The sequence below is a fragment of the Pseudonaja textilis genome, chromosome 5 (genome assembly GCF_049901715.1).
Source record: "Pseudonaja textilis isolate UNSWEBS1 chromosome 5, rPseTex1.2, whole genome shotgun sequence".
Classification (NCBI taxonomy): domain Eukaryota; kingdom Metazoa; phylum Chordata; class Lepidosauria; order Squamata; family Elapidae; genus Pseudonaja; species Pseudonaja textilis.
In genome coordinates, this window is record NC_141994.1 from 51518986 (window position 1) to 51542495 (window position 23510).

At 40.8% G+C, this 23510-nt stretch overlaps 1 protein-coding gene across 1 annotated transcript in view; it reads left to right on the forward strand.

Moving 5' to 3' along the window:
* Positions 1–22287: 22287 nt before the first annotated feature.
* Positions 22288–23510, forward strand: part of LARGE1 (LARGE xylosyl- and glucuronyltransferase 1) — a 347751-nt gene continuing 346528 nt past the window's right edge. Inside the window, exon 1 of the mRNA XM_026695460.2 lies at positions 22288–23399. The gene's annotated coding sequence lies outside the window, so the exon portion shown is untranslated. The remainder of the gene's footprint in view (positions 23400–23510) is intronic.

Sequence of the window (23510 nt, forward strand, 5' to 3'; positions counted from 1 at the left end):
ACACAGTACACAGACCTTGTGCAAGTGTTATGCTGATCTGTTGTTCTCTTTTATGGTCCCTACTCTTCTCATCTAGGTAATAGTACCCCTGATACCTAGAGGCCTCATCATTCTTACTCATTATGCCAAGCTTGCTTCTTACTTATCACCTACCTCCTATGCTAAACAACATTGATTGGAAGCACAATTCTCTATCCATCCTATTCTTTTGAAATTATGATAACTCCCTGACTAGATTCACACAAATCCAAAGCACATACATCCCAAAGCATACATCCTCAATCTCAAATTATCTATCTCAATAACCTATAGTTTAATTTAACCATAATGTATAAAGTGTGTACAGCACAATGGCTGGCTTCATACAACAAGCGCTAATATGCTTGCAATATAAATTAGTTTAGAGTTTGTAGCTCAACATGCTGTGGGAGATATGCTGTGTGTTGCTTATGTGAAGCCCTAATGTGGCCTATTTGTTTTGACAAAACAGGAATTGCATTTTGTTAATCTAGGGTTAGGGCTTAGTTTACTATGTGAATTTACTAGAAAAATAATAATTGTGGTTTATAAAAATATTGAATGGCTATGCACTTTGCAAAATTAAAAACCAGCCCATTGGCTTACCACAATGCAAAGAGCAGGTTGTTCTCTTTTGAGAAAAACATTTTTCATATTACTGCCAGTTTATACAGCATGAGAAACTAGAAAAATCATGGAGACTACTATATACTGAAATAAATTGTGCTTGGCTGAGAACTCAGGCAAATATTTAAGAGATATAAAAATGATTTAATAGGTATAACAGAGATCTGTAGGGATGACTATCATGACTGGAATATAACAACTAAAGGATATAATTTGTTCAAAAGGAACAATCTCTGAACCAGAAAGCTCATAGGTAGTTGGGGAGTGTGCTACCAAAGTAAGTGAACAGGAACAGAGAAGTTGTGCAATATTGCTGGTGAGCCAAGTGACAAGAACAAATGTACTAGGGGTGGGCGGAGCTGGTGTCACAACGATATGGCACGCGATCTTGGATGTCTGAGATCGCTGCCGATATCTTTGCTCCTGGATGGTCCTATTGGATCTAAACCGTCCTGAAGAGATGGTGAAAGTGAAGAGTGCATCCTGTCGATCCCAGGGATACTGCAAAGTCCCTGGTAGATCCAGGAGAAACTCTTCTTGCCAGCAGCAAAGAGACAGCCATTAAAGCTGCTGAAGTTGGGACAGCTCCAAAACGGAAGAGAACAGAAAGAGAGAGTGTGCCGGTTTGGTGAGAACTTTTTTTATTCTAAGATCTGAAAGGACACCCTAAGGAAAAGAAAGGATCTCTAAAAGTTTTGACAGAAGTGATTAAGCGGCGATTTTAAACAGGAATGTCAAAGTAATGTTTTTTTTTCTCATTGCTGGATTTTCTATATATGATCTTGTATTTTGAAACTGGACTGTTTTTTTCATTTATATCTATTTTTTTCTTCTCCTTTTTGATTTTGTGATATTTTAGGCTAGAGGCTCCCTTTAGCTATTTCATTTTTCTTAAATATCTTTTTTTTTTAATTATTAATTCTTATTATATCCTGCTCGGAAAAGGAGGGGGAAAGTGAGAGCAAACAAACTTTGTAACACTGCCAACTAGAGGCTTGAAAATATTCTATTTCCCTGTGACCAGACAAAGCTGTGAAAGAAAGAACTGAGACTCTTTTTCCAGGACATTGCTATTTGATAAGATAGAGGGAAGAGCGTGGGAGAGTATTATTGCAGGTGCTCTTCTGGGTTTCTATCAATAGCTGGAGTCTGGTGTTGAAACTTAGAGGGAAAAAAGGTGATAAGTTTTTGGAGAAGAGAGATATAATAAGAGCCTTGGATAATTAAACAAAGTGCAGTGTGCCCTTTTTACTTTTTCTAAGTTGTGCTATCCCTCCTCACCAGCTTTATTGTATTTCTTTTTATTTATTTATTTATTGTAATCACTATATGGGTTTTTGGCTTTGCTGAAGCTTGTCTTTGTTTTTCTTTTTTTTCTTTGGAAGTCCAACTTCTTCATTTGCTTTTTATTTTAAAGGGATAGTCTTAAAAGCCTTTTTTTTCCTTTCCTGGTATTTTTGTTTTTTTCATCTACCTTTCTGGTTTATTCTTATGTACTTTTTTCTATTTGAGACCTTTCAATTGGATTAAGGTGTTGAAGAACCTGAAGAATTTTTACTTTTACTTTTTTCCCCCTTTTCTTCTTAAGCCTTTTTCTTCATCTATCTATTGATTGGATTAAGGTATACAAGAACCTGAAGAAATTTTGTCCTCCCTTCTTTTTTCTTTTTCTTTTTTTTATTATTGGACTTCTTTTTTCTACTATTTTTATTCTGAACTATAATTGGTTACTTCACAATTGGATTAAGGTTTAGAAGAACCTGAAGATTTTGAATTGCTTAAAATGAATAGGAAATTTACAGCTCCTGGTTCTTCAACTTCTACTTCTTCCTCTCCACCATCTGGAGGACAACGTTCAATACAGACAATGTTAAAGCAAGAAAAAGAACAAGAAAAAGTGACTCTGCAGATGATTATGCAAGGAATTCAAAATATTCAAGCAAGATCAGAGAATATTGAAAAGAAAATAGAGAACATCGAACAAAGAACAGAGAACATTGAACAAAGAACAGAAAACATTGAACAAAGAACAGAGAACAGAGAACATTGAACAAAGAACAGGGAAAACCAATGAAAAAGTGGAGAACATCCAACAAATGATGGTGAAGTATGACGAGAGATTCCAAAAAATTGAAGATACACAAAGAGACAAGAAGATTGGAGATACTGATAATAGATTAACGGAGGTTGAACAAGATAAAAGTGGTATGCTGAGATGGGAGATGGATAGATCAGAATTCTATCTTAGATTTCAAAACGTAGAGGAAGAAAAAGGACAAAACTTAGCTGAGATAATGATAGAAATACTGGCTGAAGCTTTGGAAATAACTCAAGAGAAGATGATGGATGGAATAGATGAGGTTTATTGAGTTTTCACAAGATATGTGATGAGAAATAACCTACCAAGAGAAGTTCATATTAGATTTACAAAGAAAGCCATTAAAACGCAAATATTGTAAGTGGCAAAAGAGAAAACATTGAAATACAGAGATAAGGAGATTGTGGTCTTGAAACAAATACCCAGAAGAGTGAGAGAGATGAGAAGAGAATATCGATTCCTGACTAAAATGCTACTTAAAAAAAGAGGTGAATTATAGATGGCTGATTCCAGAAGGTTTAATGTTCACATGGCAAGAACAAAGACATAGAATTGACTCAATTGAGAAAGCAGAATTATTTTATACAGAATTTTTTGGAGAGAAAAAGGAAGAGGCAGAAGAAGAGATCTCACTAATTGAATTCCAAGAGGACTGCCAAATGGTGACTGAAAAAGAAGAAGACGCAGTAGGTGGAAAGGTGGAAGCCAAAGAACAATGTGAACTAAGATCTGCTAAACCTAACTATAAAATATAACCATGGAAGAGAAAAAATTGATTACAATTAATATACAAGGACTTAACTCAGTCGTTAAAAGAAGGAAAACCTTTCATAAATTAGAGAAATTAAAATTTGATATAATTTGTCTACAAGAAGTACATATTAAAAAACAATATGAACAATTGTTGGTACAGCCAAACTTAGGGAAAATATTTACTTCCTTGACACAATGTAAGAAAAAGAGAAGTGGTTTATATATTAAAGAGACCACCCCAGCAAAATTGATCTATACCAATGATGATGGAAGAATACTAATGGTGGAAATAATGGACAATAATATGAAAACACTCCTGATTGCAATTTATGCTCTGAATGACAAACAAGAAGAATTCTACAAAAAATTACATATGAAAATAATTGAACTGGACTATGCTAATATAGTTATGATGGGAGATTTTAATGGAATTGTAGACAATAAATTGGACTATACAGCACAAAAAACAATAAAGCAAAACAGAAAGATTCTCCCTAAATCTTTTTTTTAAATGGTAGATGAAATAAACTTAAAAGATACATGGAGAGAAAGAAATGCTAAAACTAAACAATACACCTTCTATTCAAATAGACACTTATCATGGTCCAGAATAGATATGATATGGATGTCAACAGAATTAATAATTAACATTCAAGAAATAAATATTGAAACAAGTACCTGGGCAGATCACAATCCAATGACAATTAAATGGAAAGGTCAAAAAAGAAGATATAGATGGGTGTTAAATAATACTATTTTAAAGGAAAAAGATTTCACGCAGTGGATGGAGAAAGAATTGGCTTTTTTCTTTAGAAAAAACAAAAAAGAAGATACATCAATTCAGAATGTATGGGATATAATGAAGGCACATGTTAGAGGCTTGATAATAGACTATACAAGGAAAAGGAATACTATGAAAAGACTAGCCTCTAAGGCCCTAGAGGATGAGCATAAAAGACTTGAAAAAGAGCTACAGAAAATGCCACAGAAAAAGGACATCAAGCTAAAAATGGATATAATTAAACACAAAATGAATCAAATAGAAAAAGAAGAATTAGCACAGAAAATTAGAGGTGCTAAACAGAACTACTTTGAAGACGCAAACAAACCAGGTAGATGGTTAGCATATAAACTGAGAAAGGAGAAAGAATCAAGGAAAATATTGCAATTAATAGATGACCAAGGCCAAATTTGTCATGGTAGCAAAGAGAAGAAGGAAATCATTCGAGACTTCTATGGGAAATTATATATGCAAGAGAATATTGATGAGGAAAGAGTTAAACAGTACTTACAGAATGCTAATTTACCTCAGATATGTAAAGAGACTGAAAAAATGTTAGAAAGCAATATAACGATGATGGAGTTAAGTGAAGCACTCAAGAAGCAAAATAATGGAAAGGCATCAGGCCCAGATGGACTTCTGGCAGAATTTTATAAACATTACAAGAATCGTTGAATCTTCCATTGCTAGAAGTTATGAATGAAGTTATGTTAAAGAAGAAGATACCTAAATCATGGTCAGAAGCCTATATTACACTTATTCTAAAAGAGGAGGCCTACCCATTACAAATTAAGAACTATAGACCCATTTCTCTACTAAATGAAGATTATAAAATCTTTGCTTCAATATTGGCAGAAAGACTTAAAAAATATTTAAATAATTTTATCCATTCTGATCAAAATGGATTTCTGCCACAGAGACAAATTAAAGACAATATGAGAGTAATCTTGGACACCTTGGAATACTACGACGCACATCCTGAAAAACAAATGGCCCTGATATTTCTAGATGCACAGAAGGCATTTGATAATGTGAATTGGCGATTCGTGTTATTACTGTTGGAACAGATGGGTTTTGCTAGAAAATTTATTCAAGCAATAGAAGCTATATATTATAAGCAGATGGCAAAGGTAATGATAGAGGAAGAACTGACAGACTCTATCAATATAAGAAAAGGAACAAGACAAGGGTGCCCACTATCACCTTTGTTGTTTGTGTTAACTTTGGAAGTGTTAAACAGAAATATTAGAGATGAAAAGAATATAAAAGGAATGAAAATCAAAAAGGAAGAATTTAAGTTGCAAGCATTTGCAGATGATCTGGTTTTCATCTTAGAAGACCCTTTAGAAATAGCATCAATATTGATAGAAAAGATAGAGACATATAGAAAGGTGGCTGGTTTGAAAATAAATAAAGATAAGACAAAGATCTTGACAAAGAATATGCTATTAAGACAAAAGGAAGAACTGGCAGACCTATTGAAAATTCAGGTCACGAATAAGATTAAGTACTTGGGGATATATTTGACAGCAAGATGTAGTACATTAAAAGAGAATAATTATATTAAATTTAAACAGCAGTCAGCGCTAGATTTGGCGAAATGCGAAAACTTACAACTGTCACTAATAGAGAGAATTTCAACAATCAAGATGAATATATTACCCAGAATTTTATATTTGTTTCAAACAATTCCATTAGGCTTGGAAAAGACTATTTTGAAGACTTAAATAAAATTGTGTTGAAATATATATGGCAAGGTAAGAAAGCGAGAATAAAGTTAAAACTTTTGCAAGATGCTAGAATTAGAGGAAGGATTTGGTTTGCCTAATTGGGAGTTGTACTACCAAGCTACAAATCTGATGTGGGTTAAGGAATGGATAACACTAAGAAATACTAGATTGTTAACATTAGAAGGACATGATTTGTTGTTGGGGTGGCATGCTTTTTTATGGTATAAAGGAACTAAAACACAGGGGTATTTTAGAAGACATTGTATAGGGGGTGCTTTGTGGTTAAACTGGGAGAAGATTAAAAGACAATGTTATTTGAAAATTCCAGTTTGGTTATCGACTATTGAAGCATTTTCATATCCTATGACATGTCCTCATGACATTGCCTTCCTTTGAACCATTCTTCACATTTGAAGGAGCTTAACATTAGTTTTAACAGTTCAAATTTCAAAATAACATATTTGCTCTCAAGAGTCAGGGTACTATGGTGGTTAATGCATCAGGCTAGAAACTAGAGGTTGTGAGGTCCAATCCCACCTTAGATATAAAGACGGTGACTTTGGGGCAAAATCTACAATACTTCCTCAACAAAGAGTGTGGGACCTGTCCAGCAATTACATGTCACTTTAGATTGCTACAGGCACGTCACGTCACTTCCCTTCCAAAACCTGAGCAGCATTTCCCAAGCCCTTATCTCAGAGATCTTGGTCAGTGGAAACTGGTGATGGTAGCAGAGAGACTCTACACAAGGAAGCAAGAGAGAGACCATGAATGAAAGTAAAAAACGTAGCATTCTGAAGCATTTTTTTCAGATTAGCATTAAACCCATGTTTATAAGTAGTCTAATAAAGAGCTGATAAGACATAGAAGAAGGGCATGATCTGTGGTGGTGCAGAGGTTAGAATGCAGTACTGCAGTGTACTTCTGCTGATTGCTGGCTGCCTGCAATTTTGCAGTTTGAATCTCACCAGGCTCAAGGATGACTCAGCCTTCCATCTTCCAAGGTCTGTAAAATGAGGACTCAGATTGTTGAGAACAATATGCTGATCCTGTAAACATATAGTGGGGGCTGCAAAGCACCGTGAAGCAGTATGTAAGTCTAAGTGCTATTGCTGTCTCCTCATAATGTGTCAACTGTTTTTCAGTTGGGTGATATGTGCTGTCTTATGGCACGTTGACTCTGCTTTGCTGCTAGGCTGAGAGGAGTGGCAGAAAATGATAAACCACTCTTTTCTATTAGGTCCTTGGTTTGTGGTGATCTGGAGAGGTGAAGGAGAACTTAGCTCAAAAAAATTAAAAAAAATGAATTTCTCGACTTCTTTCCTTTATAATCTAAACTAGAAATCCTAAAAGCAATATGCTATCTGCATGGGATGCAGGAGAGAGAGAAGTAAAGATGTTAGTTAAAATGGTATGATCAAACCCTTTTTGTATACATAGCAAGGTTTCTCACAAACATACACAAAGAGGTAGAGAACCACTCCAATTACCATCTTGCCTAGTTTATCTCCTCCTAGTAGTTGCCCCCCTCCCCCAGACCTCTGATATATATTAGAAGGAAGTTTAAGGTTGTTTACACAAAAATTCCAGTGAATATTCTACTTTCAAATAAAAGTACATACTTGCCTATAAATAGACAGTCTAACAATCTTGAAGTGAATAACTAGCTAAGGCAATTTAAAATTGCAAAATCCTAGCTGAGTTAGTTTTCAAGGAAGATATAAGAATGTTGAATTAAATTGTCCACCTCTTCTGCATGGGTGGATGTTCTAAAATAAACCCTTTTAATCTTACCCAGATGTTTTCAATAATGCTTCTAAATACAGGGAAATGAATTTATTCTGAGTCTTCTTCAGATAAGAAACTACTTTTCCCCACTTTATATTAGGTGTATATCTTAAAAAAAAAAAAAAAAGCTTGATTATATTATTTGAATTCCATATTCTAGTCATGACTCTCATTCCACTAGTTCTTAGGACACCTATCAGAACATGTTTGCCTTCCCATGTTAGGATTTTCAGTTCTTTTCTTCCCCCTTTATCCAAAAATATGTTTATTGGTTTATGGTTTAGTGTTTTAGAATGGCACTCAATATTTCACCATATCTAACTGTTTGTTCCTTTATCATGGAGAAGACTATAAGTGCTCTCCATTGTCCCATATTAAAAAAAGTGAAGATAAAAATTATTGTTAGAAAAAGTTCTAACAATTGAAATTAGAAATAAAAATCTTAACAATAAAAACAGTTGGTAATGGAACCTATTACCCACAGAAGTGTGGTGCTCCCCAATACATGGTGCATTCAAGAGGAACCTTAATATTGTCTATCAGTGATTGTTTAAAATTTGGATTCTTGTACAGGGATTGCATTCATAGGTCCACATGGCCTCTTCCTAGTCTATAATACTATGACTAACAGGAATAGGCACATAGCTCTTTGTTCAAATATACAGTCAAAGTAGCGTCTTGTTTTCTGCATGAATAACATTAACTTTTTAAAATTGCATTTAGGATTAGTTGTGAAATGCTAATTAATGGTCATCTTCTCTGAGGCTGTTAAAAATTCATTCGATCATTTGAAGGTGATTAGTACAGTCATAAAAGAGAAGCAAGATAAAAGCTGAACTCTGCTTCTTGTTCTTTAGTCCTTGTTTTGCAGAAGAAAATAGATTTACAGGTACCTAGATATTTAATTAGTACACATGTATGTTCCAAAATACATATTCATAAACTTTTAAGCTTGGTAATTTTGAGAAATACTTATTAAGCCTGATCAAGGACTGCATAAATAGCTGGAATATTATTTTCTTTTCTTTCCTTTTCCAATATGGTACCCAATCAACATGATTGCCACAGATTTATGGGGGTGGGGTACTTAAGGGAAGTAAAGATGTGATTGAGAGAACATTTTTAGTAGTAAGAAAGTGGACATATAGGAGAAAGAGATAAGGAGAAAGAAGCACTAAGGGTGAGTATAAGGTACTGAGGGGAAGAGAAAACAACAGAAGACACAAGGAAAAAAATCCCCTATCCTCTCAGGGGGATCATGATGGCAAGGAACAAATAACCCACAAGGGGTAGAAGGAGTTAATCTAAGAGGACATTGGACTGGCAATTCAGAAAGAGGAAAACTGACAGTTTTATACTAGTCCCTTCTATCTGTGCTGTCTCGCACACACACACATACACACACACAAAACCATGGGATTTAATGGGTTTATTAATATCCCTCAGCAATTTCCTTCATCAAAACCCAGGACTGTCTCATTTGAGTCCAGTCAAAACCAGACCAATGCTACTCCACAGAGCAATGGCCAATGAGTTCATAAAGCACTTGAAAGTTTCCCAAACAAGACAAATCCATCAGACAAAATTAAATCCACAATACAAGAGGGTTCATGAGGTACAATCCAAAGTCAAAGTACCATGTTAATCCAAAGCAAGGCAGTTAATCCAAAGCAAGGAATCACAATGACCTGGAAACATGCAGCTAGGAAATGAACACATTGTTCCCAGCATTGTCTCCATCTGTCTTCTGTGCTAATACAGCCGCTTTCATTGCAGCCCATTAAGAGGGACAAGGCTTCTCTGATCCTGCCTTTTCTCTGCCCTACATGTTCTTGCATCACTGCAGAAGGCAGTTCTTTTTCCTCATCACTTACTGGCTGCAGCTGCATGCTTTCCCCACCTGAAGCCTCAGAGCTATCCTGTTGCAGCTTTGCTTCAGCCAATAACTCTGAGCTGTCATACGTTTTTTCCCCATCAACCACTCCCCCTCACTTGGACTCATAAACCCTGACTCGGAGCCGTTGACCAAGCCCCTCCTGATGTGCTAGGGACTGGTCATCCTCTTTTCAACTGACATCCAGAGAAGTATCTGAGGAAGCATCTGGGGCAGGCATTATATTCATTTCCCAGGATACAGGAGACCACACTGCTCCTGTTAATGAATACTAGGTCCGTATGTAGTCAGGTGATAGTTATCCATGCTTCAGAGGAGAATGAACACATAAATCTTGTATAATTCTGTTTCAGTGAGGATGGAAATGTAGTTTCATCAGAGATTTGCTGTCCAGGTTTCATGTATTTCAGAACTCCAAGACAGCCAAGATTGTAAGGCGGGGAAGGTGGTATTGCAACGATCCTGCACAAGACCGTGGTTGTAACCAAGTATGTTGCTTTACAACTGACTTGATATAAGAGCCTATATTTGAAGCACAGCTGCAAAGACACTCGAGGGTACATTTATGGTAGATTAGTCACTTAACTGGACACAGTAACTATCTTTTGTATTAAAAAGGCAGTGAGTATCATTTTATTTAATAGTGTATGGGGTTAAAAGAGATGTTCATCTGTCGCTTGCGTTTTTTCACACGGCCGTGCTTTCCGCGTGGACCATTTCGTTGATTTTTGGCGCAGGCCAATGGTCTCCTGCGCCCGTCGGTTCCCCCGAACGCGGTAGCATTGGATGTGTGTTTTGTAGTGGACGGACAAAAACGGACACCAGTGCCACGGTGGGCACGGCACAGGCGATACGAATGAGAATGGCCAGAGGATCCTGGACTTTGCCGACTCCCATGATATGACCATCACGAATACCTGCTTCATTAGGCGAGAATCTCAACTCCTCACCTACCATAGCAGAAACGGGAGCCACCACACACAGATCGACTACATCATCGTACGACGAAGAGCTGCTAAAAACGTGCTCAACGCCAAGGTGTACCCGTACGAATCGAGCAGTCAGCACAGGCCGCTGATGGCGAAGATCAGGATCAGCAAGCCCAAGACCAGGATTGACAAAAGAAATGCAGACCAGCCACGAATCAAGTGGTGGAACCAGAAGAAGATGGCGGGACCCCTCATCAAACCGGAGCAGTTCCCGCAGATGGTCGACGGGCCACAGGAAGCGTGGTCCATGCTGAAGAGCACTGTTCACACTGCCGGCTGCCAACAGCTTGGTTGCACCAAGCCAGGACGGAGACGCATCGAACGAGATACATGGCTCTGGACACCGGAAGTACAAGATGCCGTACACCTGAAGAAACGGCTCTACAAGGCCTTTCTTCAGGACAAGACCAGCGAGAAGCTCTGCGAATACAAGGCGGCCAAAAAGGCAGCCAAGAAAGCAGTAGCGACAGCCAGAAGCTCCCACTACGATGACATCTACGAGAAGCTGAACACGCGAGAAGGCGAGAATGAGATCTACCGCCTAGCCAAAAGCAGACACAGGAAGACCCTGGACATTGACCAGTTTCATGGGATCAACGACTTTAAAGGGGAAATTTGATCGTCAACCCCAGAGACGCCGGAGAGGTGGCGGCAATACTTTGAGAAGATCTCCACCGAGGAGTTCCCACACCCACGAACCCCGCGAGGTGACCCAGTTGAAGGCCCAGTCTCAGGCATTTATGCCAGCGGGTCGCCGACGCCATCAAGGCCATGAAAACGGTAAGGCAACAGGACCAGACGACATCCCTGCCGACTTCTGGAAAAAGGCACTACCGGGCTCGGCATTGTGGCTGTGCGAGCTGTTCAACAACATCGTCTCCACGGGAAAAGTGCCACACGACTGGTACCGCAGCACCACTGTTCCGATCTGGAAGGGAAAGGGCAGCCCAGCGGACTGCTCCAACTACAGACCGGTCAGGTTACTGTCACACACTATGAAGATCTTTGAACGCGTCCTTGATAAGCGCATTCGGGACACCGTCGACATCAGCGTCAACCAGGCTGGATTCATCAAGAACTGCGGCACCACCGACGCCATCTTCGGTGTGCGGATGCTGATGGAGGCTCACAGAGAGAAGAAAATCCGCTCCACACCGCCTTCCTAGACTTGGAAAAGGCCTTGACCGAGTCCCGCACGATCTCATCTGGTACGCACTGCGAGACCACGGCGTGCCTGAGCTGCTCGTACAATGGGTCCAACTCCTATACAGATGTCACAAAAGCCGTGTAAAGCGGCAGCTGGGATATCAGAGGAGTTTAATATTACCCGGCGTACACCAGGGCTCTGCTCTCTCACCACTGCTGTTCATTCTGGTGATGGACACAATTACACACGACCTGTACACGCCCGCCCCATGGACACTGCTCTACGCCGATGATGTGTTCCTGGCCAACCTGTGCAAGGCTGAACTAGAGCACCGAGTCCAACAGTGGCACGACCGCCTCGAGCAGTTCGGGCTCCGGCTGAACCTAAAGAAGTCCGAATACCTGACCACTGACAATGAAATGACAGGCTCCATCCACGTGAATGGGCAGGAGCTACCGCGCGCCTCCACCTTCAAGTACCTGGGAACTACTCTTGGGGAAGAAGGCCTACTACAAACTGAGGTGGCAGCCAGGATCAATGCAGCGTGGGGCAAATGGAAGTCCGTCACGGGCGTCCTCTGTGACAAGAAGATGCCGTGCGCCTGAAGGCGAAAATCTATAACTCTGTGGTGCGCCCGTGGCCATATACGGCGCAGAGTGCTGGCCGACTCACCAAAGAAGTCGAAAGCAGACTCCAGATAATGGAGATGCGAATGCTCCGATGGTCGGTAGGCCTCACCCTACTCGATCGCGTCAGGAACGAAGAAGTGCGAGACGGTTCAACGTCGTGCCCATCCCCACGGTCATGAGGCAGTCCCGGCTACGATGGTTCGGCCACGTGAGCCGCGCCAAGGAAGAATCCATCATCAAATCTGTAATGAAGGTGACTGTCAGAGGAGCGAGACCGCGTGGTAGACCTAAACAACGCTGGATGGACACGATCAAGGCCGATCTAGAGATCGCGAAGGCAGACCCGACACACGTGGCAGACAGAGAGGTGTGGAAGCAGTACTCAAGGACATTAGCGGACCTCGCCCGAGCGCGAGACAAACGCTGAAGAAAAAGAAGAAGAAGAAGAAGAAGTTCATCTGTCGTGTTTTGCTTGCTTATTTTCATACCTTTTAATTGGTAGTTTTTTAAATCAAAGTTTTATTGGTATATTGGTAGAATTCTTGTTTTTATTATTGTAGGATGGTGGATTGTAAGCCACTTAGGGTCCTGGAACAGGGCTGAATTTACTGTAATAAATAAATAAACTCAGAATTGTTGGCAGTATTAGTAGATGATGAGATAGATTGTGATCCACGAAAATGGTATAATTATTATTTTTTGCCTCTAAGTATAACGGTATGTTGGAATGACGTTGAGAGATGATGAGGGGCAAAACAGATGCTGCCTAGGGAATTATCTGCCTATTGGTCAAAGAGATTCAAAAAGGAACCTCCCTAACTTCTCAGGCTGTGAAAGAGATTTGCAAGATCCTGTTAATGTAGCTTTAACATCTACAATAAAGTAGAATTAGCACATCTGGTTATGTTTCCTGTCTGATCTGCCTGTAAAAGCTAACATTAAGACCCCTAAGGCCTTAAATCTTTTCATGCTTCCATGAGATTGATAGGTAAAACTGTATACAATGGGACGAGATACCGTCAACCCTCTCAAGTAAACCAGACAGAAAATGCAATTCTCTACAATTTGAGAAAGGGGCAGCAGAGTCCTTTCTGAGTCCCTTGTCTCACTCAAACTCCAGCTGTGGACTATGCTGTCTCTTATCTGACTATTCCATAGGCAGCATCTCTGGCCTGGTCTCCCAAGTCTTTTCCACATACCATTACATTGGACTTGAAAGCCAAGCAGGGCCAGGCATTAATACTTTGGACAGGGAATTAGGGCTGAGAATAAGTATGGGAACTTGAAAAGAAAAGAATAATGGCAAGCCATGTCCACACCATTACCAATCAAATTGCAGAGATGTTTCCATGAAGTGACCAGAAGTTGAATTTTATTTAGCAAAGAATCTTTTACATTCTCTTGAAGCCTTCTAGGAAAAAAAAATAAGATTATTTGTAGTGGTATTAATGCAGCACATCTATTAAACTCTTTATTATATAACAAGTTAGAATCAGGCATTTTAGATATGGAACATTGTCTATCAAATTACTACTACTATCAGTCCTTTATTTAATTACCTGAAGATTCTGAGTAATTTCATTTTAATCTCTTATTTGTTAGTTTACTAGTTTAGCATTTATTGGTTTTGTGGTTCAGTATTCTGTATTTAGCTAGGCTTATTCTAACATAAGAAACCGATTTGGAATTTAATGTACCATATTCTCATCTCTCATATATTCAGCAGATCAACAATTAAGTAATCCAGCTTTTCAGCATTTTAGATCTTTTGCTATATGCTAGCATTTGTATTTATATTTTATTTCAGCAGATTTACCTTTAATATATAATCTGTTTAGAATTTAGCATTCTCTATTTTGGTATTTAACATATTAGCAATTAAGTTACTTAGCTTTTTAGTATTTTAGATTATCTTTAATATTTTAGCTCTTATGTTTATATTCTGTCCTAACTAGCTCTGTCATAATTGTGTAATGTATTCAGAATTTCTCTTGTCATGAGCTTTGTAATTCAAATAAATTTGCTAAACAGAATTTGTATCCAATATTAGTTTACTAAGATTTTCAGGACTGTTTTAGAATATACTTTTCACTTTGTTAGCACAAACTGAACTCTATCTGGGCACACTGATGATATCTTTATTATCCAAATTCATAAAGAGAAGGCACCTGAGATATTTCATTGGGACATCAACAACCTGTCAATTTCTGGCTGGAGTATTTCCATGTGACATGCTTGCTTTCTGAACTCTACAGGGAAGCTACATAATGAACATTGGGAAATATCTTATGGCTATTAATTGGGAAATTGCTGATGGCTCCTAATATCTCTATGTTTTCACCCAATAATTTCATACTCAAACCACATGACATAGACAAATAGGGTATACTCAAACCACATGACGGGGACAAATGGGTTAAGCTAGACAGGTAACTAAATGATTTACCTGTACAAGATTTTAAGGTGGACTGTGAAACAAAAGGAAAGCTAGACAGTAAAAACTGCTAGGGGCGAGACCCCTTTTTCTATTCACAAGAACTCCTAACAGTTCTGAAAAATCATAGGTATGGGGGAAAGGGGAAAATGTAAAATGTTAATCATGATACAAAGTGACATAGTCATTCTGGGATATGTATTTGAAAGGCAACAAAACGCAACAAAAATAACCTTAATATAGCTGCCAAGAGACTCACAATCATTCAGACCATGACTTGGATTTACCCATGCTATCAGGGTTGCATGCTTGATGGCAAAGGCAGGTTGTGTGAAGTTTTCCAGAAATATCATTTTCTTCAATTGATCAGAAAAGGGGAAAAAGCGTCCCATGGTGTGTCTCCTATTCAGGATTTTTACACAATTATTCATGGCATGCATTTCTATTTCTCCAGCCCCCATATGAAATGGATGGGTTAAAGGGAAAGAATTTGGAAAATGGCATGTGCCAAACGGTTCTCTTGGCTGTTTAAAATTATTCTTTTAAAAAAAAAAATTCAAAGGGTAATTTATAACAACCATGACTTTATATCTACTGAGAAAAAAGAATACTGAAAGATGTGGCTGGTAGTTCATATCCAAGTCTTTGTGACTTGATTCGTGACTGCGATTAGCCACACTTAATCATAGTTTATCCAAAAAGCTAGGGTCACACAATATGCTACATTATATATCAAGACTTCCATACAACATGTTTTGGGTACATACAACAAGTTAAGCTGAAATGATTATATAAGAGCTTACGGATACAACAAATAAACCCTGCTAGTAAAAATAAGACAGCCTGGTCTTGTCATCCTGCATTCAGAACTCTCCCCAGGCTTCATGAGGTTTATTTCCAAGTAAATGCACCTAAAATTGTAGACAGCTAATACACTAAACACTTCTGACTGCTGTGTGTTCTTTTAGCTGTTTTCAGAGAGCAGCAAAATGATCACAGAGACAAATTCTATTACATTTCATTTTTCAAAAAAGTAAAAGAAATAGCATTAACATCTGACGTGTGAATGAGAACTAGGAAATTAGGTATTATTTTAGTATGTTGAATGTCAACATTTTAATGGCATGAGGAACATTAGATGTTACTTTGCTGCGTGGGGGACAAATCCCATGTAGAATTTTGTTTTTTAAAAGAAAAATATACAACAGTTTAGCTAGAAAGAAGATGAGATGAATATTCTCTCCTGAACCTAAATGTGCATCGATAGATTGATTATGTGTCATCAACTTGGTGTTGATTCTTAGCAACCTCATAGATTTTCTTCATGATGATAAATCCTTAATCTGGTCTTTCAAGTGTTGCCACAGTATACCCACAGCCACTGTAATTCAGTTCATCCTCCTTGCTCTTTGTTGTCCTCTTCTCTTTCCTTCCTTTCTTCTCTTCTCACTGTTCCCAACATTAGAGGTTTCCCCAGAGAACTAGGCCTTCACATAATGTGTTTCAAGCAGGATAATTTAAGCCGGGTGATTTCTGCCTCAAGTGAGAATTCTGGGTTGTTTTGTTCAATGTTCCATTTGTTTGTTTTGTTAGCTGGTATTCTCCATGGTATTCTCCGAAGTCTTCTCCAACACCAAAGTTCAAAAACATCAATACTTTTTCTATCCAGCATCTTCAAAGTCCAATTTTCATTTCACAGAATATCAGAGGGAATACCAAGTTAGCACTATTCTGATGCTTGTAGGTATACACAGTATTTGAATAAGTTTTCGAGGCTTTGAAGGCTGTTCCACCAAGTGCTAGTCTGCAGCGTATTTCTAGACTTTATTTAAATATTTCATTTAAAATGTTTAATTTTAGTCCATTCTTTTACTGTGCCCCTTGACATTTATTCTTAGCATTTACAAATTCTTTGCTTTTCAGCCACCAGGGTAATGTCATAGGGATCACGCAAGTTATTGATATTTCTTCGTTCTATTTTAAATTACGCTCATCTTCTTTCCATCCAGCTTCCCTTATTGTACATTCAGCATATGGGTTGCATAAATAAGGGGAGAGTATACAGCCTTATCTCACTTGTCAACCTGAAGCCAGACTGCTTCGCCATGTTCTGCCTGTATTGTGGTTTCCTGAGTTGCAGACAGATTTTGCATGAGGACAAATGAGATGATTTGGAATTCCCATTTTTCTAAGCACATTCTATAACTTGACATGACTGACACAACTAAAATCTTTTTTTTTTAAATTATGCAACGAAGCACATACTGACTTTTTGATATTCGTTGTCTTTCTCAATTATCCAGCTTGCATCAGCAATGTCTCATGTTCCCCATTTTTTTTTTCTAAAGCCAGCCTGAACACCTGGCATCTTCTTTTTCATGTAAGGCTCTAATCTGCATTGGATGATTGTGAGCATTATTTTGCTAGCATGTGAAATTAAGGATATTATGAGATGGTTTGCACATTCTGTTATACTTCCTATTTTTTTTTTATTGGAACGTGGATCAGCCTCTCCCAATCTTTGAGCCACTGGGTAATTCTTCAGATTTGCTGGCATCACTTAATTAGAATCTTTACCGATTCTGTTCATTTTCATATTTTGGGGATATCCCATCAATTCCACTAGCTGTCCAGTAACAGAAATGCTGATCTGACTTCATTTTCTAGTACTACAAATTCTTGTAAATAAGAAACATCTTCTAAGGTATATAGGATGTTCACTTCTCTAATTTATACTATTTCTGTATGCTCCTTTCACCTTTATTTTATCTTTTTGAATCTGTCCAATGGTGTCCTGTATTCCAAACTGGAATTTCTTTTTGAGTTCAGAGATCTTTTGGAATATTTTCCTTGTTTTTCTACACCTGTTCCCATCTTCAAAGTTCTTGTAGATATTGTTGTAATACCGCTTCTTGTCTTTTCTAACAAACAATTAGAAACACCTGTGAAATTCTTTGTGAAGATTCTTCTTGAGGTTTTTGTTTTGCTTGGCTTTGGTTTCTCTTATCAAATTCCAGTTTGTTCTGACATCCAGTTTGCTTTCTTCTCTTTCATCTTTGGTAATCTCTTCACATTCATCCTTAATGACTTTCTTAAATTCATCCCACAGTTCCTCTAGTTCTCCATCAATAAAGTTCAAAACTTCAAAGCAATTCTCCATCAATGAAGTTCAAAACTTCAAAGCATTTTCTCCTTGAAAATGGTGGATATATATGGGATATACCTTAGATGACCCTGCTTGGGATACCTTGACATATTTCTGGATTCTTCCTTCATTATTCCCAGGAACACCTGCACTACAATGAGACAATACATAAAGACTCTTGGGGGTGAGATAAATATGCATACTTAATTTTATTTTCAGTTCCAGTATCTATTAGAAACTAAGATGATCCCAAAATGACTTAATGTCAAAATGAAGCACCTTGCATCATGACAGATGTCACTTACCCTCATCTCCTTCCTCTCCAGAAGACACATGACTTCATGCATGTTTACTGAGCAGACCACTGGACTTCAATATAAAGAGAACATCTTGTTCCACATGGTACTAGGTTCAGTTGGACACATTTCAGTTAACAGAAAACAGGCTGGTGTTGGGAAAGAAACATTCATGGAAAAACTACTACTACTACTGCTACAAACGTGTGGCCCATTTCTTTGTTCAAGGTAGCTAAATAGGTAAACATTTGTTTGATGGATAAACATAATTCCTGATATGTTTCTAAAATTGTAATTTGAGTACAATTCCAGATTTAGAGATACTTCTAAGTTAAAAGACTATCCACTTTCCATTGTGTTGCCTCACACCAATGTTATTATCAACCAGCCATCCTCATTACCAATTACTCATTACTCTGTCTCTCTCGTGACTCCTTACTGAATCTTATTCTCTTGATTTATGTGTGTGCCAGGTGTCACAGGTAACATGATTGGTTTTCTCCACTGGGTTTGCTGCCCTTCTTCCTAAGCACATTACTACTAATGGGAAAATGTCCACCAATTGGATTACTGAAGCATGAGTAAGTGGATCTGTTGTTATGCAATTCTATAATTTTTAAAAATCTTCCTGGCTGTTTCTTCTGTTCTTCTTGCCATATCCATTTGAGTTTCTCAGATATTCCAGAGAATGTGAATTAAGAAACATAGGGAAATATGTTTCCCAAACAACTAAAGTGAAAAGTATAATTAGAAATATTAGAGCAGAAATAGTCTCTCTAACAGGGTACACAAACATGTGATGATTTTGCATCTATCCATGTCATTTAGAACCATAGAACTGATATTGATAAGTGGCCAGATGACAGCGGTGGGATTCAAATTTTTTTACTACCCGTTTTGTGGGCATGGCTTGGTGAGTGTGGCAGGAGAAGGATACTGTAAAATCTCCAATTAGAGGTGCTATTTGTTGGTGCTCCGAACTTATTCAAAATGTCCGCTATCGGCTCTCCAGAACTGGTCAGAACCTGCTGAATACCACCTCTTCCAGATGACATAGGGCCATCCTTCTCAACATTTCCAAAACAACTCTGGTCATCCCGGCAACAGGTTAGCTATTAAATCTCCAAGATAATCAGTATTGTTATGGAATAAAGTTGACTTTATATACCTTGAATCTGTGGTGAATAACAAAGATTTAAGGGAGAAACAAACTACTTACATTCTAGTACAGGGCTCACCAACCTTGGAAATTTTAAGCCTGGTGGACTTTAACTCCCATAATCCCCTAGCCAGCAAAGCAAAACTGGCTGGGGAATTCTGGGAATTGAAGTCCACCAGGCTTAAAGTTGCCAAGGTTGGAGACTCCTGTTCTAGTATATTAAGTGATCACACAAGGCTGTTTTCACTTATTGACTTGAGATGAGCCAACCTCATTAAGAGATAAGACTGAAAATATCAGGGAATAATATTGAGATTATGAACTAAAGTAGGGATGGGTCTTTGAATAAATCTCCTGAAGATAAGTTTTAAGATAAACATAACTTACTTAAATATGGCCTTAAGGTCTGAAATACGTCTGTTCCAAAAAAAGAAACCAGATTTCTTCTTTTCACGCATGTTAAAGCACTTGAGCTGGCAGTGAACTATACCAGCCTAAAATATCATGTCCCCACAGGCAATTTCTATCTTCCCATCAGCATGATACCAACAAATGGTGCTTTCCTTATTTATGGTGTACAGGACTAATTAAGACAGGCATTTCTGATTCCCCTGGCTTTCTTTCTTTCTCCTCCACAGTTGGCTGGAAAACACCTACCAAACACTCTCTTGGCTAGACTTGCAATTGACCAGATAGACTTTGGCCATCTGCCAAAAATTGTTCTGTTTTTACACAAATGTTTTGTGCAGGTACATTCAAAGATAACTTGTCAGCAGAAGTTGCAGATTTTGGAATTAGTTCTGAACCCATGTCTAAAAGCAGCCTAAACTACAACTGTTGGGCAGAAATGCTGTGAAGTAGCAGAGAGAAAACTTCCACTTCACTGTGCGGCTATTTTCAACTATTACAAGTATTATGTCTGGTCCACTGGAAGTAGCCAATTTGAAATAATTCCTCCGCTGCCCACAGAGCCACAGTGGAGTGGCTCTGGAAGGCCATCTGTCAGACTCCAGAGGAGGATGAATGGTCACACCACTCTTAAGTGACCAGTAAATTCAGGATCGATTCCACTCAGAGGTAGCCATCTAATGATGACCCTGACCAAATGGGTCATGAAATGTGTCAGACTCCTTGTCCTGTGAAAACTGAAGCAATCTGTTACTTAAAAGGGAAGCAATACTGCATCCACTTTTGGTCACTATTCTATAAAAAAAAGTTGTTGAGACTCTAGAAAAAGTGCAGAGAAGAGCAACCAGGTTGATTAGGGGACTGGAGACTAAAACATATGAAGAATGGTTACAGGAACTGGGCTTGGCTAGTCTAGTTAAGAGAAGGACCAGGGGAGACATGATAGCAGTCTTCCAATATTTGAGGGGCTGCCACGGAGAGGAAGGGATCAAGCTATTTTCTAAAGCGCCTGTAGGCCAGAAAAGGAATAATAGATGGAAACTGAACAAGGAGAGATTCAACCTGGAAATAAGGAGAAACTTTCTGACAATGAGAACAATCAAGCAATGGAACAGCTTGCCCTTGGAAATTGTGGAGCTTCATCACTGGAGGCTTTCAAAAAGAGACTGTCAGAAATGATGTAGGGTCTCCTGCTTGGGTGCGGTGTGGGTTGGACTACAAGGCCCCTTCCAACTCTTGTTAATCTTCAATTGGCTCAGGATGAGTTGAAGCTGTCTCAGATAAAGCTTGTGGATGTGGTGAAGGAAACATCATGAAACAAAACAAAAGGGTAGCAAGGACATATCATGCCGGAGACAGGGCAGGTGTGGAACTTGTGGCTCCACCGGATGTCTCTAAGTGCACCCAGCACTGTGGGTGATGTGCATATGTACGCATGCAGAAAGAGGGAGTATGGAAGAGATCATTCGTTGAGAACACAACCCACGAAGTGCCAGTTTCAGAGAAGTCCCCATGGAAACCGGGAAGACCGCAAGACAAGCACAAAATGTTTGTGGAACTAAAACAGAAGCATCAGCTTGCCAGGGTCTACTTTCTGGCTTCAGTTTTGTTTTTTTTTAAAAAAAAAGTCAGCTTCTTTTTCGCTCCGAAAGCCTTCAATTTGGAAAACGTGAAACCGTCAGAGTCACCTCGAAGTGATCAAAGTGCCCCCATCTCCTGGCAAACTTTTAGTCGAGCAAACGTTCCTTGGGACGGGAAAGCAGGATGGTGAAATTAGGAGGTGAGCCTAAGCGCCGCGCGCCGCTTCTAAAGTTTGGAACGAGCAGAGAAAACCCACATGTGGGTCTCTTTCCCGCCCCCTTTGTGGAGCTTTGGATCTGGAACACCCCCAACCCCCCACGAGCCCTTTGCATCTCTCGCCACAGGTAGTCCGCGGCGCGGAGTCCCGCGGCGCTCTCCGAGTAGGAAGCGCAAACGTGAGACCGCGGGCACTTGTTCCCTTCGGGTACTTGGGCCCGGACCAGATTATTCCCACCCCCACGCGCCTCCACCGGTGCCTATCAGGTGGAGGAACAGAGCCGGGCGACCTTAAGGGTCTTATCCTGGAGCAACCCGGTACGTGAGAAAGAAGGGTCCTTCCAGTTGCTTCCTTCGCGGGACTGGAATCAAAGGTCGCCCAACCGCCGGCCGCTCGCTCCCCTTTCTGGCTCGCTCTCCCGGAGCGGATGAAGGAGACACTGGAGGAGGAGGAGGAGGAGGAGGCGGCGGGGCGGGGGGGGGGGAGAAGGGGGAGGGCCTCTGCAGCAGGGGGCCTCTCCTGGTTGGGCCCTCGTGCGCCGCCTGTCACTGGGCGGCGTGTATGTCGGGGGCCTGGCCCCGCCTCGCCTCTTCGCAGCCCGCGGCGCGGACAGAGATGACACAGAGCCTCGGTGGCTACAGCTGCCTTGAGCCGCGGCTCTTTGCTCCTCTACCGTCCTGAGGCCGGGTGGGCGCGAGGGCGAGGAGTCTCTTGGCATCGCCCGCGAGGAGGAGGAGAAGGAGAAGGAGGAGGGGAAAGAGGGAGGGAGGGAGGGAACGGCGGCGGCGGCGGCGCTGCTGCCGCCGCTTTCAGTCGGCTTCCCCGCAAGCGAGAGAGAGGCTTACCCCGGGCAGTAGCTTTGCTTAAGCGCCGCCCGGGAGCCCGCCTTCCCCTGTGGAGAGGGGGCCGCTCGTCTGCTGGCATGGTGGCATTTGGACCGGCGGCGGCAGGGCGCTGCTGAGAAAAAGCCCAGCCGGCGACCCGAGAGTGAAGGAGTGAGTGAAGCCAAAGCAGCAGCCCCAAGCGCAGCGCAGCTTTCCAGGCCGGGCCGCCTAGCTCTTCCTCTTAGTCGCCCGCGATCTTCTAAGGGGCTTTCCCCGCCAGCCTCGCCAAACTACAAGCCGGGCCTGGCGTTCCCCGCAAGGCGTGCCTGCAGGCCCCGGGGAGGCCGCGGCGGAGCTTGGCAGACGCGCCTCTGCCCCGGCCACCTCGGGGTCCCGCGGGCCGACGCCGGCGGGGGTCTCTGTGCGGCTCGGGGCGCGCGTGGCCAGCTCTAGGGAGTTGCCTCCCCCAAGGCAGCATGGAGAAAGACGGAGCGGGCAGGCCCTGAAGAGGCAGCCGGGGAGAGGGGGGCTCCTGATTCCTCCCCGCTCCCCCCACCCCCCAGTTCCGCTGATCTCACCCAAATTGGGCCGACGGGAGCTTCCCCAGGCTGGGACCGCTGAAGGGACTCCGCAGCGCCGGGCTCATTTGGAGCGGAGCCTTGTTTTCTGTGGCAGCTTCCCCCCCCCCCCCCCCCCGTTCCCAGCATTTCCAGCGAATTAAAGCCGGACCAGGACGAGGGGCTTGTCTCCTGCTCTCCCGGCGAGTTCCTACGGCGGAGCAAAACAACCACTCGGTCTAGAAAGGGCCAGTGTCACCCAGGGATCCCCCACTGGCAGAGACTTGACAGCTTTCCGCGGCGGCGGCAGCAACCACAGAAAAGGTAAAGGGTTGCTCAGGGCTTGGGCGGTGATGCTCGATCGGCTTGGCGTTGCTTTGTGGGGAAGAAGGAAAAGGGGAGCGCTTCCCCCCCTCTTTGGTTGTTTTTTTTTTG